The sequence below is a fragment of the Chlorocebus sabaeus genome, chromosome 20, assembly GCF_047675955.1.
Source record: "Chlorocebus sabaeus isolate Y175 chromosome 20, mChlSab1.0.hap1, whole genome shotgun sequence".
NCBI lineage: Eukaryota > Metazoa > Chordata > Mammalia > Primates > Cercopithecidae > Chlorocebus > Chlorocebus sabaeus.
Window position 1 is genome coordinate 7,438,906 of NC_132923.1, and position 14,565 is coordinate 7,453,470.

A 14,565-nucleotide genomic window follows, 5' to 3' on the forward strand; every position below is an offset into this window, starting at 1 on the left:
TGGGATTGCAGGTGTGAGCCACTGCACCCTGCCTATTTAACATTTTTGAATGGTCAGTAACTGTCAGTGCCCACTAGAAACAGACACTGGAGGAATGGCATTCCATTTTTCCTTCTCTCTCTCTTTTTTTTATTTTACTTAATTTAAAAAATCGTTCCCCTGGCTGGGTGTGGTGGCTCCCGCCTGTAATCCTAGCACTTTGGGAAGCCAAGGCAGGTGGATCACGAGGTCAGGAGTTCAAGACCAGCCTGGCCAAGATGGTGAAACCCCTTCTCTACTAAAAATACAAAAATTAGCTGGGTGTGGTGGTGGTTGCCCGTAATCCCAGCTACTCAGGAGGCTGAGGCAGAGAATTGGAATCGCTTGAACCCGGGAGGCAGAGGTTGCGGTAAGCTGAGATTGCGCCATTGCACTCCAGCCTGGGAGACAGAGCAAGAATCCATCTCGAAGAAAAAAACAAAAAATCGTTCCCTTTGATTAAATTACTCATACTTAATGGCATTCTATTTTCTAATGTAACCTCTGTTCGAATAGATAATGGAATTTCAGATGAAGTATTTATAAGCCTCTTTCATGCATTAAGCACTGTTTTAAAGAGCTATGAGGGATTCAGTGGAATATAGAATATGGGCTGGCATGGTGGCTCAGGCCTGTAATCCTAGCACTTTGGGAGGTGGAGGCGGGCGGATTGCCTGAGCTCAGGAGTTCGAGACCAGGCTGAGAAACATGGTGAAACCCCCGTCTCTACTGAAATACAAAACAAAACAAAAAAAATTAGCTGTGCATGGTGGCCCACACCTGTAATCCCAGCTACTCAGGAGGCTGAGGCACAAGAATCACTTGAACCCAGGAGGTGGATGTTACAGTGAACCAGGATTGTGTCACTGCACTCCAGCCTGGGCAATGGTGAGACTCTATTAAAAAAAAAAAAAAAAAAAAATATATATATATATATATATATATGTATACACACAATATATATTATTACATGTTTATTACATATATACACAAATATATATATATTATCCCTACTCTGGAGCTTAGATAAAATTTGTATAAAACTACTAGAGATCAGTCTTAAAGTAGTAAGTCATATGCTTCAAACTGGAAATGTTACAGGAATTCAGAAAGGAAGGAATTAGTAAATTTAGTAGACTCCTAGTAAGTCATTGATAATGTTATGCCTTTTCCAAATTCTTATAGAAATTTGAAATATTGCCAGGCGTGGTGGCTCATGCCTGTGATCCCATCACTTGGGAGGCGGAGGCAGATGGATCACTTAAGGTCAGGAGTTCAAGACCAGCCTGGTCAACATGGCGAAACCCTGTCTACTAAAAATACAACATTAGCCGGGTGTGGTGGCATGCGCCTGTAATCACAGCTACTCAGGAGGTTGAGGCAGGAGAATCGCTTGAAGCCAGGAAGAGGAGGTTGCAGTGAGCCAAGATTGTGCCACTGTACTCCAGCCTGGGCAACAGCAAGACTCCATCTCAAAAAAAAAAAAAACAAAAAAAACAAAAAAAACGTTTCCAATCAACTTTTGTTTTTTAAGTTCAGTCTCCACAGAGACTGTCAAAAATTGCCAATGCCAGGGTATTGGGAAAAGTTTTCAGTTAGCACTAAGTGTGCCTCATTGGCTATGATCCTGTCACTGTGCAAAGCTGTCCAATCAACTTTTAAACATAGGCAGGACACGGTGGCCCACACCTGTAATCCCAGCACTTTGGGAGGCTGAGGCAGGCAGATCACAAGGCCAGGAGTTCAAGACCAGCCTGACTAACATGGTGAAACCCCATCTCTACTAAAAATACAAAAACAACTAGCCAGGCTTTGTGGTGGGCGCCTGTAATCCCAGCTACTTGGGAGGCTGAGGCAGGAGAATCGCTTGAACATGGGAGGTGGAGGTTGCAGTGAGCCGAGATCATGCCACTGCGCTCCAGCTTGGGCGACAAGAGCAAGACTCTGTCTCAAAAAACAAAAACAAAAACCCATGGCCTTGAGACAAAATTACTGAAATGTTTTAGCTTTAATAATCTTTGCTTAAAAAAAACTCATGATGAGCAGCTTTTGGTTCAGTGCATACATTCCACAGCACACGTGATCATATCATGAAGTCACTCAGTTTTTGAACAAAAGCTGCTGCAGCGGGGACATGTGTCATTTCCTGCCCTTCCTGGAGCTGGTTATTGCCAGAGTTTATTGCAGTTTGCTGTGAGCCAGAAGAAAAACTTTAGCTCCAAAACATTTCCCACAAAATGCTTTCCCTAGTTTCCTGGCAGAGGAGTGTGCAGGTGAGGGGGCAGAGGCAGAGAAATGTCTGGCTTTTATGAGGGTGAGTCCAAGTGCTCAATACACTGCAATCCAACATAAAATCTCTGCTGCCCAGGAAGGCATGCCCATCAATGTAGTCAGCCAGAGAAGTAACTTGTGCAGTCCCACCCAAAACATTCTGGGCACTCTTACTTTCATGTCCTTAGACTCCTGAAGAGAAATACATGGGTGTAGTTGCAACTAACACACACCTACCACCATCACCAAAAAAGACAGAACCAAAACCAATCATTATACCAAACTTGTTCTGAAACTCCAACTCAGAATAAGTAGGAAGAAGAGACAGCCTTTTCATGTTTGCTTGAAGTCTGCTTCCCAGGCAATATTTTGTTCCCTGCCTGCTTGCCTTTATTGGGTACCTGCTGCACGCCAAGCAATGTGTTGGCATTGGGAATTCAACAGTGACTAAAGAAAAGCTCACAGTTCGTAGAGTCTCAGTTATTTTCAGTGGGCACCTCTAATTCTAACATTCATAATCTGACAGAGATTTGGATTGAATGGTGGGAGAATGAGAAGGAATAAGGGACCCATAGCAATTTCAACTGCTTGGTAAACAATAATTAAATGTTAACTTGGAAAAAAGCCTGAGAAAGAAGCAGCTGATTTGATGTGAGTTAATGTAAATCATGAAAATGTCCAGGTTCATCTGGGTGTGGTGGCTCACGCCTGTAAACTCAGCACTTTGGAACGCTGAGGTGGGAAGGTCACTTGAAGCCAGAAGTTCAAGACTAGCATGGGCAACATAGCAAGACCCCATCTCTACAAAAATTTAAAAATTAGCTGGGTGTGCTGGAGTGTGCCTATAGTCCCAGCTACTTGAGAGACTGAGGTGGAAGGATTGCTTGAGCCCAGAAGGTTGATGCTGCAGTGACCTATGATTGTGCCGCTGCACTCCTGCCTGGGTGACAGTGTGAGACACTCTCAATAGATAGATGATTGATTGATTGATTGATTGATTGACAGACAGATAGATAGGCTGGGTGCAGTGGCTCACGCCTGTAATCCCAGCACTTTGGGAGGCTGAGGCAAGAGGATTGCGTGAGCACAGGAGTTCCAACAAGCCTGTCTCCACAGAAAAATTGTTTAAGTTAGCCAGGTATGGTAGCACGTGCCTGTCGTGGTGGTGCATGCCTGTGGTGCCAGCTACTCAGCTACTTGGGAGGCTGAGGTGTGAGGATTAACTGAACCCAGGAGGCTAAGGCTGTAGTGAGCCATGTCACTGCACTCTGGACTGGGCAACAGAGCAAGACACTGTCTCAGCAAGTAAATAAGAAGAAAGAAAATGAGTTTTTCTCCTTATGGCCCTGTCAGAGCTTTTCAATTAGATTGAGATTTAATGTACTGTCTGGGTATGGTGGCTCATGCCTGTAATCCCAACACTTTGGGAGGCCGAGGTGGGCGGATCACCTAAGGTTAGGAATTTGAGACTAGCCTGGCCAACATGATGAAACCCCACCTGTACTAAAAATACAAAAATTAGCAGGGTGTGGTGGCGTGTGCCTGTAATCCCAGCTACTCCTGAGACAGGAAAATTGCTCGAACCTGGGAGGTGGAGGTTGCAGTGAGCCGAGATCAGGTCATTGCAATTTGGCCTGGGTGACAGAGCAGCACTCTGTCTCAAAAAAAAAAAGTACTATTTGAGGTGAATTACCAGCTCACCAGGCTTAGACACAAGACTTGCTCATGGATTCCCATACTTTTATTCAAAATTTTCTGTTAGGGCATCTAATCCTGGGCCTGTTAAGCCTTAGGACTTTCTCTAGGACTTTGTTTCCTAAAGGCCAAGCAGAGTTTTGAGCATTTCTTAGAGGTGTCCAGAAGGTGGTATTGACCCTAGTATAGACAGTGTTAGGCAATTGGGATGTTCACCAGTTTACCATCTCGTAAAAGTTATACTAGTTAAGAATCGATATTTTCTAGTTTTCTGAAAAATGATGCCCTATGTCTAAACTGAACATTGCTCTTGAAGTATTCAAAGAAAACCCCAAGCACTAGGCTGTTTGCCTTTTCAGACCACAAGGTATGGGGGATGGATGAAAGCAGTACTGAAGGCCCTTACTTGGTGGGCAACTCTTTTTTTGTGTGAAACGGAGTCTTGCTCTGTCGCCCAGGCTGGAGTGCAATGGTGTGATCTCGGCTCACTGCAACCTCCGCCTCCCGGGTTCAAGCGATTCTCCTGCCTCAGTCTCCCGAGTAGCTGGGATTACAGGGATGCGTCACCACGCCCGGCTAATTTTTGTTTTGTTAGTAGAGAGAGGATTTCACCATGTTGGTCAGGCTGTTCTCGAACTCCTGACCTTGTGATTCACTCGCCTCGGCCTTCCAAAGTGCTGGGATTACAGGTGTGAGCCACCGCGCCCAGCTGATGGTGGGCAACTCTTTTGGGAGTTTGTTATAAGGAGATCACATGAAAAAGCACCTTGGAGTGCGAGGTCTATAGAAAACAAAGTACAGTGGCTGGGCGCGGTGGTTCACTCCTGTAGTCCCAGCACTTTGGGAGGCTGAGGTGGGTGGATCACGAGATCAGGAGTTCGAGACCAGCCTGACCAACATGGTGAAACCCCGTCTCTACCAAAAATACAAAATTTGCCGGGTGTGGTGATGCATGCCTGTAATCCCAGCTACTCGGGAGGCTGAGGCAGGAGAATTGCTTAAACCTGGGAGTGAGCTGAGATCACGCCATTGCACTCCTGCCTGGGCAGCAAGAGCAAAACTCCATCTCAAAAAAAAAAAAAAAAAAAAAAAAAAAAAGACGAGGTACAGTAGCTCCCAGTTATCCACAAGCGATACATTCATAGACCCCCAGAGGATGCCTGAAATCATGGATAGTATTGAACCTTATATATGCTTTTTCCTATACACATGTATCTATAATAAAGTTAAATTTATAAATTAGATTCAGTAAGAGATTATCAACAATCTAATAAAATAGAACAATTATAACAATACACTGTAATAAAAGTTATAAGACTGTGGTTTCTCTCAAAATAGGGTATTTTATTGTGTTGTACTGTGGGTAAGTGAAACTGCGGAAAGCAAAACCCAGGATTAGGATAGGGTGGACTGGCCGGGCGCGGTGGCTCAAGCCTGTAATCCCAGCACTTTGGGAGGCCGAGACGGGCAGATCACAAGGTCAGGAGATCGAGACCATCCTGGCTAACACGGTGAAACCCTGTCTCTACTAAAAAAATACAAAAAACTAGCCGGGCGTGGTGGCGGCGCCTGTAGTCCCAGCTACTCGGGAGGCTGAGGCAGGAGAATGGCGTAAACCCGGGAGGCGGAGCTTGCAGTGAGCTGAGATCCGGCCACTGCACTCCAGCCTGGGCGACAGAGCCAGACTCCATCTCAAAAAAAAAAAAAAAAAAAAAGGATAGGGTGGACTACTGCAGTGCTCTTGGTTGGCTGCCTGCCCAGCATCTATTCCTCCTTCCAGAAAAACCGACATTTTATTCAAGAATTCACCTTTTCCCACACCCAGCTCTAGGACAGTCCTAAGTAATCTAAAGAAAATTCCATCCTCCTTGTCAATGTTTGGTTCAGAAATGACCATGTTACATTTTGGATCAGCAAAAACAGATGAGAAGATTGCTAGAGACTTTTCGGAATTTATTCTGGGAATACGGCTCTCTTATTTTTCTGGGAGAGGTCCTGAGCCATCTCCTCTTTCCACCTGGAGGTGAATGAGGAAGCAAGAAAATGGTTTGGGAGTGGTTCATCAGATGAAAGCCACAGGATGAAGCTGACATTGAATGTCAGGGGCACCCACAGAAAGAATTTGAGTCCTTGACAGTATTAGTGACCTTTTGCAGAAGTCAACTCGGAAGGCTGCCCCACCTTTGGACTTCCAGTTAGGTGAGCTAATGCATTTTCTTAATGTTTAAGCCAACTTGAATTGGGTTTCCTGTTAATTGTAGCCAAAAGTATGCTGAGTGCCAAGATAATCTTACCATCATTGTGATATGATGATGTTGTTATTTTTAAGACTGTCATCTAGAAAAAAGTAATATACAAAATTATATACATACCATGATTGCAATTGTAAGATAGTTAAAACAAATTGGAAGACGTGCCAAAATTAGCAATGCTTGCCTCTAAGTGGATTTCCCACTATTTCTATGACTTGTACTTTATTTTACATATTTTCTACATTGATCCCGAGTGATGTATCAAGAAAAATATGCACAGGAAATAAATTCAGAAGACAAAATGGGCCCAGGCATGGTGGCTCATGCCTGTAATCCCAGCATTTTGGGAGGCTGAGGCAGGAGGATAGCTTGAGGCCAGGAGTTCGAGACGATGGTCAATAGAGCAAGACCCTGTCTCTATTTATAAAAATAAGTAAATAAATATAAAAAATAAAGAGAAGACAAAGTAATTATTAAGATTTTGGAATCTTGACTTTTTTTTCTTTTTCTCTATTTTCCAATTTTCTTTTTCTTTTTTCTTGAGACAAGGTCTTACTCTGTCACCCAGGCTGGAGTGCGGTGGCACTATGATGGCTTACAGAAGCCTTGAACTCCTGGGCTCAAGGGATGTCCCACCTCCACCTCCCAAGTAGCCAGGACTTCAGGTACACGCCACCACGCCTAGCTAAGTTTTTGACTTTTTGTAGAGACAAGGTCTTCCTGTTGCCCAGGCTGGTTTTGAACTCCTGGGCTCAAGCAATCCTCCTGTCCCAGCCTCCCAAGGTGAGCTACTGCGTCTGGTTCGTTTTCTTTTTTTTTGTTTCTTAAACGGAGTCTTGCTCTGTCGCCCAGGCTGGAGTGCAGTGGCACAATCTCAGCTCGCTGCAACCTCCGTCTCCCAGGTTCAAGTGATTCTCCTGCCTCAGCCTTCCAAGTAGCTGGAACCACAGGTGCGTGCCACCATGCCTGGCTAATTTTTTGTATTTTTAGTAGACATGGTGTTTCACCATGTTAGTCTCGATTTCCTGACCTTGTGATCCACCTGCCTTGGCCTCCCAAAGTGCTGGGATTACAGGCGTGAGCCACCACGCCCTGCTCCAGTTTTCTTATAACGTGCTTATGTTAGTTTATAATTTGAAAATATTTTGTAGTTCCTTCACTGAAACTTTAAAAGAGCAGGAATTGATTCTCCTTCCATTCTCTCTTCCTGTCACGGGGAGGATAAATTATACAGAACAGAAAATATGAAAAGTGTATCACTCCAGACTTTAAGGCATGTAGAGAAATCCACAAAGAGCAGTTGCAAGGGTCATATTACCCCAGTATATTACCCTAGAGTGTTGCATTTACCTGTGTTTCTTTTCTTTCTTTCTTTCTTTCTTTTTTTTTTTGAGACGGAGTTTTGATCTTGTTGCCTAGAGTGCAATGGCGCAATCTTGGCTCACCGCAACCTTTGCCTCCCGGGTTCAAGTGATTCTTCTGCCTCAGCCTCCCAAGTAGCTGGGATTACAGGCATGTGCCACCACGCCCAGCTAATTTTGTACTTTTAGTAGAGACAGGGTTTCTCCATGTTGGTCAGGCTGGTCTCGAACTCCCAACCTCAGGTGATCTGCCCGCCTCGGACTCCCAAATTCCTGGGATTACAAGAATGAGCCACCGTGCCGGGCCTGTGTTTCTTTTCTTTTAGAGCATTTCCTAATTTGTAATCATACATGGATTAGTGTAATTACTTGATTAATATTATCCTCTGCTACACTCTATAAGAACAGCACTCTTGTTCATCAATGTATTATATCTGTAGTGCCTGGCACATAGTAGACACTCAATAAATAAATATTTGTTGACTAATAAATGAATGACAGGCCATTATCCTAAGCACAGAAACAGAAAACGAAACACCGCATGTTCTTACCAGTAAGTGGGAGCTAAACATTGAGTACTTATGGACGTGGAAACAGCAATAGAAACTGGGGACTACCAGAAGAAGGAGGGTTTAAAAACGATCGGCCTACATCTGGGAGACCAAGGCGGGTGGATCACCTGAGGTCAGAAGTCTAAGACCAGCCTGACCACCATGGAGAAACCCCGTCTCTATTAAAAATACAAAAATTAGCTGGGTGTGGTGGTGCGTGCCTGTAATCCCAGCTACTTGGGAGGCTGAGGCAGGGAGAATCACTTGAACCTGGAGGTGGAGGTTGTGGTGAGCTGAGATTGCACCATTGTACTCCAGCCTGGGCAACAAGAGTGAAACTCCGTCTCACAAAATAAAAATAAAAATTAGCGGGATGTAGTGGTGCACGCCTATAATCCCAGATACTCAGGAGGCTGAGGTACAAGAATCACTTGAATCCAGGAGGCAGAGGTTGCTGTGAGCCAAAATCATGCCACTGCACTCCAGCCTCCAGCCTGGGCAACAGAGCAAGACTCTGTCTCCAAAAAAAAAAAAAAAAAAAAAAAAAAAAAACAGCCTTCCCAAGATAGTGAGACCCACGTCTCTACAAAATAAAATTTAAAAATTAGCCAGGTGGCCAGGCACAGTGGCTCACACCTGTAATCCCAGCACTTTGTTTTTTATTTTTTATTTTTTTATTTTTATTTTTATTTTTATTTTTATTTTTATTTTGAGATGGAGTCTCGCTTTGTTGCCCAGGCTGGAGTGCAGTGGTGGGATCTCAGCTCACTGCAAGCTCCGCCTCCCGAGTTTACGCCATTCTCCTGCCTCAGCCTCCCGAGTAGCTGGGACTACAGGCGCCCGCCACCTTGCCCGGCTAGTTTTTTGTATTTTTTAGTAGAGACGGGGTTTCACTGGGTTAGCCAGGATGGTCTTGATCTCCTGACCTCATGATCCGCCCATCTCGGCCTCCCAAAGTGCTGGGATTACAGGCTTGAGCCACCGCGCCCGGCCTGTTTTTTATTTATTTATTTTTTTTGAGGCAGAGTCTCGCTCTGTCTCCCAGGCTGGAGTGCAGTGGTGTGATCTCAGCTCACTGAAAGCTCCGCCTCCCAGGTTCACGCCATTCTCCTGCCTCAGCCTCCAGTGTAGCTGGGACTACAGGAACCCACCACCACACCCGGCTAATTTTTTGCATTTTTAGTAGAGACGGGGTTTCACTGTGTAAACCAGGCTGGTCTCGAACTCCTGACTTCGTGATCCACCTTGGCCCCCAAAGTGCTGGGATTACAGGTATGAGCCACCACGCCTGGCCTGTAATCACAGCCGGGAGGCCGAGGAAGGCATGTCACCTGAGGTCAGGAGTTCGAGACCAGCCTGGCCAACATAGTGACACCCTCATCTCTACTAAAAATACAAAAATTAGCCGGGCAAGGTGGTGTGTTCCTGTAATCCCAGCTATGCGGGAGGTTGAGGCACAAGAATTGGTTGAACCTGGGAGGTGGAGTTGCAGTGAGCCGAGATCATGCCACTGCACTCCAGCCTGGGTGACAGAGTGAGACTCTGTCTCAGGAAAAAAAAAAAAATTAGCCAGGTATGGTGATGTGCACCATAGTCTCAGTTATGTGGGAGGCTGAGGTAGGAGGATCAATTTAACTCAGGAGGTTGAGGCTGTAGTGAGCCATGATTGTGCCACTCTACTCCAGCCTGGGCAATAGAGTGAGACTGTCTCAAAACAAACGAACAACTGGGTACTATGCTAAGTACCTAGGTGACAGGATTATTCCTATCCCAAATCCTGGCATCACTCAATAGAGCCAGGTAAAAAAACCTGCACATGTGTCCCCCCTGAATCTAAAATGAAAGTTGAAAAAAAAATTATGGCCGGGTGCAGTGGCTCATGCCTGTAATCCCAGCACTTTGGGAGGCTGAGGTGGGCGGATCATGAAGTCAGCAGTTTGAGACCAGCCTGGTCAACATGTTGAGACCCCGTCTCTACTAAAAATACAAAAATTAGCCAGGCATGGTGGCTCCCTCCAGCTACTCTACTCAGGAGGCTAAGGCAGGAGAATTGCTTGAACCTGGAAAGTGGAGGTTGTGGTGAGCTGAGATCACGCCTCTGCAGTCCAGCCTGGATAACAGAGCAAGACTCTGTCTCAAAAAAAAAAAAAAAAGAAAAAAGAAAAAAGAAAAAAAATTACTCAAGCCAAACATCAAACATTAACGTTTGCCATTTAATGTTTCACTCAGAAATTAAACTTTCATAACCCAGTGCAAGCTGCATAAAGAAAAAGATAATTTGACCAGGTGCGGTGGCTCACGCCTGTAATCCCAGCACTTTGGGAGGCCTAGGCAGGCGGATCACGAGGTCAGGAGATTGAGATCATCCTGGCTAACACGGTGAAACCCCATCTCTACTAAAAATACAAAAAATTATCTGGGCGTGGTAGCAGGAGCCTGTAGTCCCAGCTACTCGGGAGGCTGAGGCAGGAGAATGGCATGAACCCGAGAGGCGGAGCTTGCAGTGAGCCGAGATGGTGCCACTGCACTCCAGCCTGGGCGACAGAGTGAGACTCCGATTCAAAAAAAAAAAAGAAAGAAAGAAAAAAGAAAAAGATAATTTATTAAACCTTGGAACTGAGAAGGCTCAGATCTGTCTGAAGACACGGCTTCATCTGAGGTCAAATGATGTCATGGAGTCTGATTTCTCTCTCCCCGTTTTAGCTGCACTTCTGTGCAGACTCCATTCTCAGGCTCTCTCCACTCTGAGGCACAGTGACTACAGGAGCCTCAGCCCCACATCCTCCCATGTTGAGGTCTAGGGAGATAATTCATGACTCTTGAAAGGCTTTGAGGCCGGGTGCGGTGACTCATGCCTGTAATCCCAGCACTTTGGGAGGCCGAGGCAGGTGGATTGCCTGAGGTCAGTAGTTCAAGACCAGCTCGGCCAACGTGGTGAAACCCCATTGCTACTAAAAATACAAAATTAGCTCGGCATGGTGGCACATGCCTGTAATCCCAGCTACTCGGGAGGCTGAGGCAGGAGAATGGCTTGAACCTGGGAGGTGGAGGTTGCAGTGAGTCAAGATCACGCCATTGCACTCCAGCCTGAGCAATAAGAGCAAAAACTGCATCTCAAAAAAACAAAACAAAACAAAACAAAAGCATCACCCGTTTTCTACTGACCTTTTGACTATGTAAGCAATTAATTCACACACTTTAATTCTTTTTTTTGTTTTGTTTTGTAAAAAAGCACTATTCTCTGTTTTTAAAAAATTGGTTTTTGGGGAATAGGTGGTATTTGGTTACATGAATAAGTTCTTTAGTGGTGATTTCTTATTTATTTATTTATTTTTGAGATGGAGTCTCACTCTGTCACCCAGGCTGGAGTGCAGTAGCGCCATCTCAGCTCACTGCAAACTCTTCCTCCCGGGTTCACGCCATTCTCCTGCCTCAGCCTCCCGAGTAGCTGGGACTACAGGCGCCCGCCACCTTGCCCGGCTAGTTTTTTGTATTTTTTAGTAGAGACGGGGTTTCACTGGGTTAGCCAGGATGGTCTTGATCTCCTGACCTCATGATCCGCCCATCTCGGCCTCCCAAAGTGCTGGGATTACAGGCTTGAGCCACCGCGCCCGGCCTGTTTTTTATTTATTTATTTTTTTTGAGGCAGAGTCTCGCTCTGTCTCCCAGGCTGGAGTGCAGTGGTGTGATCTCAGCTCACTGAAAGCTCCGCCTCCCAGGTTCACGCCATTCTCCTGCCTCAGCCTCCAGTGTAGCTGGGACTACAGGAACCCACCACCACACCCGGCTAATTTTTTGCATTTTTAGTAGAGACGGGGTTTCACTGTGTAAACCAGGCTGGTCTCGAACTCCTGACTTCGTGATCCACCTTGGCCCCCAAAGTGCTGGGATTACAGGTATGAGCCACCACGCCTGGCCTGTAATCACAGCCGGGAGGCCGAGGAAGGCATGTCACCTGAGGTCAGGAGTTCGAGACCAGCCTGGCCAACATAGTGACACCCTCATCTCTACTAAAAATACAAAAATTAGCCGGGCAAGGTGGTGTGTTCCTGTAATCCCAGCTATGCGGGAGGTTGAGGCACAAGAATTGGTTGAACCTGGGAGGTGGAGTTGCAGTGAGCCGAGATCATGCCACTGCACTCCAGCCTGGGTGACAGAGTGAGACTCTGTCTCAGGAAAAAAAAAAAAATTAGCCAGGTATGGTGATGTGCACCATAGTCTCAGTTATGTGGGAGGCTGAGGTAGGAGGATCAATTTAACTCAGGAGGTTGAGGCTGTAGTGAGCCATGATTGTGCCACTCTACTCCAGCCTGGGCAATAGAGTGAGACTGTCTCAAAACAAACGAACAACTGGGTACTATGCTAAGTACCTAGGTGACAGGATTATTCCTATCCCAAATCCTGGCATCACTCAATAGAGCCAGGTAAAAAAACCTGCACATGTGTCCCCCCTGAATCTAAAATGAAAGTTGAAAAAAAAATTATGGCCGGGTGCAGTGGCTCATGCCTGTAATCCCAGCACTTTGGGAGGCTGAGGTGGGCGGATCATGAAGTCAGCAGTTTGAGACCAGCCTGGTCAACATGTTGAGACCCCGTCTCTACTAAAAATACAAAAATTAGCCAGGCATGGTGGCTCCCTCCAGCTACTCTACTCAGGAGGCTAAGGCAGGAGAATTGCTTGAACCTGGAAAGTGGAGGTTGTGGTGAGCTGAGATCACGCCTCTGCAGTCCAGCCTGGATAACAGAGCAAGACTCTGTCTCAAAAAAAAAAAAAAAAGAAAAAAGAAAAAAGAAAAAAAATTACTCAAGCCAAACATCAAACATTAACGTTTGCCATTTAATGTTTCACTCAGAAATTAAACTTTCATAACCCAGTGCAAGCTGCATAAAGAAAAAGATAATTTGACCAGGTGCGGTGGCTCACGCCTGTAATCCCAGCACTTTGGGAGGCCTAGGCAGGCGGATCACGAGGTCAGGAGATTGAGATCATCCTGGCTAACACGGTGAAACCCCATCTCTACTAAAAATACAAAAAATTATCTGGGCGTGGTAGCAGGAGCCTGTAGTCCCAGCTACTCGGGAGGCTGAGGCAGGAGAATGGCATGAACCCGAGAGGCGGAGCTTGCAGTGAGCCGAGATGGTGCCACTGCACTCCAGCCTGGGCGACAGAGTGAGACTCCGATTCAAAAAAAAAAAAGAAAGAAAGAAAAAAGAAAAAGATAATTTATTAAACCTTGGAACTGAGAAGGCTCAGATCTGTCTGAAGACACGGCTTCATCTGAGGTCAAATGATGTCATGGAGTCTGATTTCTCTCTCCCCGTTTTAGCTGCACTTCTGTGCAGACTCCATTCTCAGGCTCTCTCCACTCTGAGGCACAGTGACTACAGGAGCCTCAGCCCCACATCCTCCCATGTTGAGGTCTAGGGAGATAATTCATGACTCTTGAAAGGCTTTGAGGCCGGGTGCGGTGACTCATGCCTGTAATCCCAGCACTTTGGGAGGCCGAGGCAGGTGGATTGCCTGAGGTCAGTAGTTCAAGACCAGCTCGGCCAACGTGGTGAAACCCCATTGCTACTAAAAATACAAAATTAGCTCGGCATGGTGGCACATGCCTGTAATCCCAGCTACTCGGGAGGCTGAGGCAGGAGAATGGCTTGAACCTGGGAGGTGGAGGTTGCAGTGAGTCAAGATCACGCCATTGCACTCCAGCCTGAGCAATAAGAGCAAAAACTGCATCTCAAAAAAACAAAACAAAACAAAACAAAAGCATCACCCGTTTTCTACTGACCTTTTGACTATGTAAGCAATTAATTCACACACTTTAATTCTTTTTTTTGTTTTGTTTTGTAAAAAAGCACTATTCTCTGTTTTTAAAAAATTGGTTTTTGGGGAATAGGTGGTATTTGGTTACATGAATAAGTTCTTTAGTGGTGATTTCTTATTTATTTATTTATTTTTGAGATGGAGTCTCACTCTGTCACCCAGGCTGGAGTGCAGTAGCGCCATCTCAGCTCACTGCAAACTCTTCCTCCCGGGTTCATGCCATTCTCCTGCCTCAGCCTCCCGAGTAGCTGTGACTACAGGCTCTCACCACCAAGCCCGGCTAATTTTTTGTATTTTTAGTAGAGATGAAGTTTCACCGTGTTAGCCAGGATGGTCTTGATCTCCTGACCTTGTGATCCGCCCTCCTTGGCCTCCCAAAGTGCTGGGATTACAGGCGTGAGCCACCGCACCCGGCCTTTAGTGGTGATTTCTGAGATTTTGATGCAACCATCACCTGAGCAGTGTACTCTATACCCAGTGTGTAGTCTTTTATCCCTCACCCCTCTCCCACCCTTTCCCCTGCGTCCCCCAAAGTCTATTGTATCATTCTTTTCTTTTTTTTTTTTTTTGAGATGGAGTCTCACTCTGTCGCC

At 45.8% G+C, this 14,565-nt stretch overlaps 1 pseudogene; it reads right to left on the reverse strand.

Annotated features, from left to right (window-relative positions):
* Positions 1-1,557: 1,557 nt before the first annotated feature.
* On the reverse strand, positions 1,558-1,663 carry LOC140709503 (U4 spliceosomal RNA; annotated as a pseudogene).
* Positions 1,664-14,565: the final 12,902 nt, after the last annotated feature.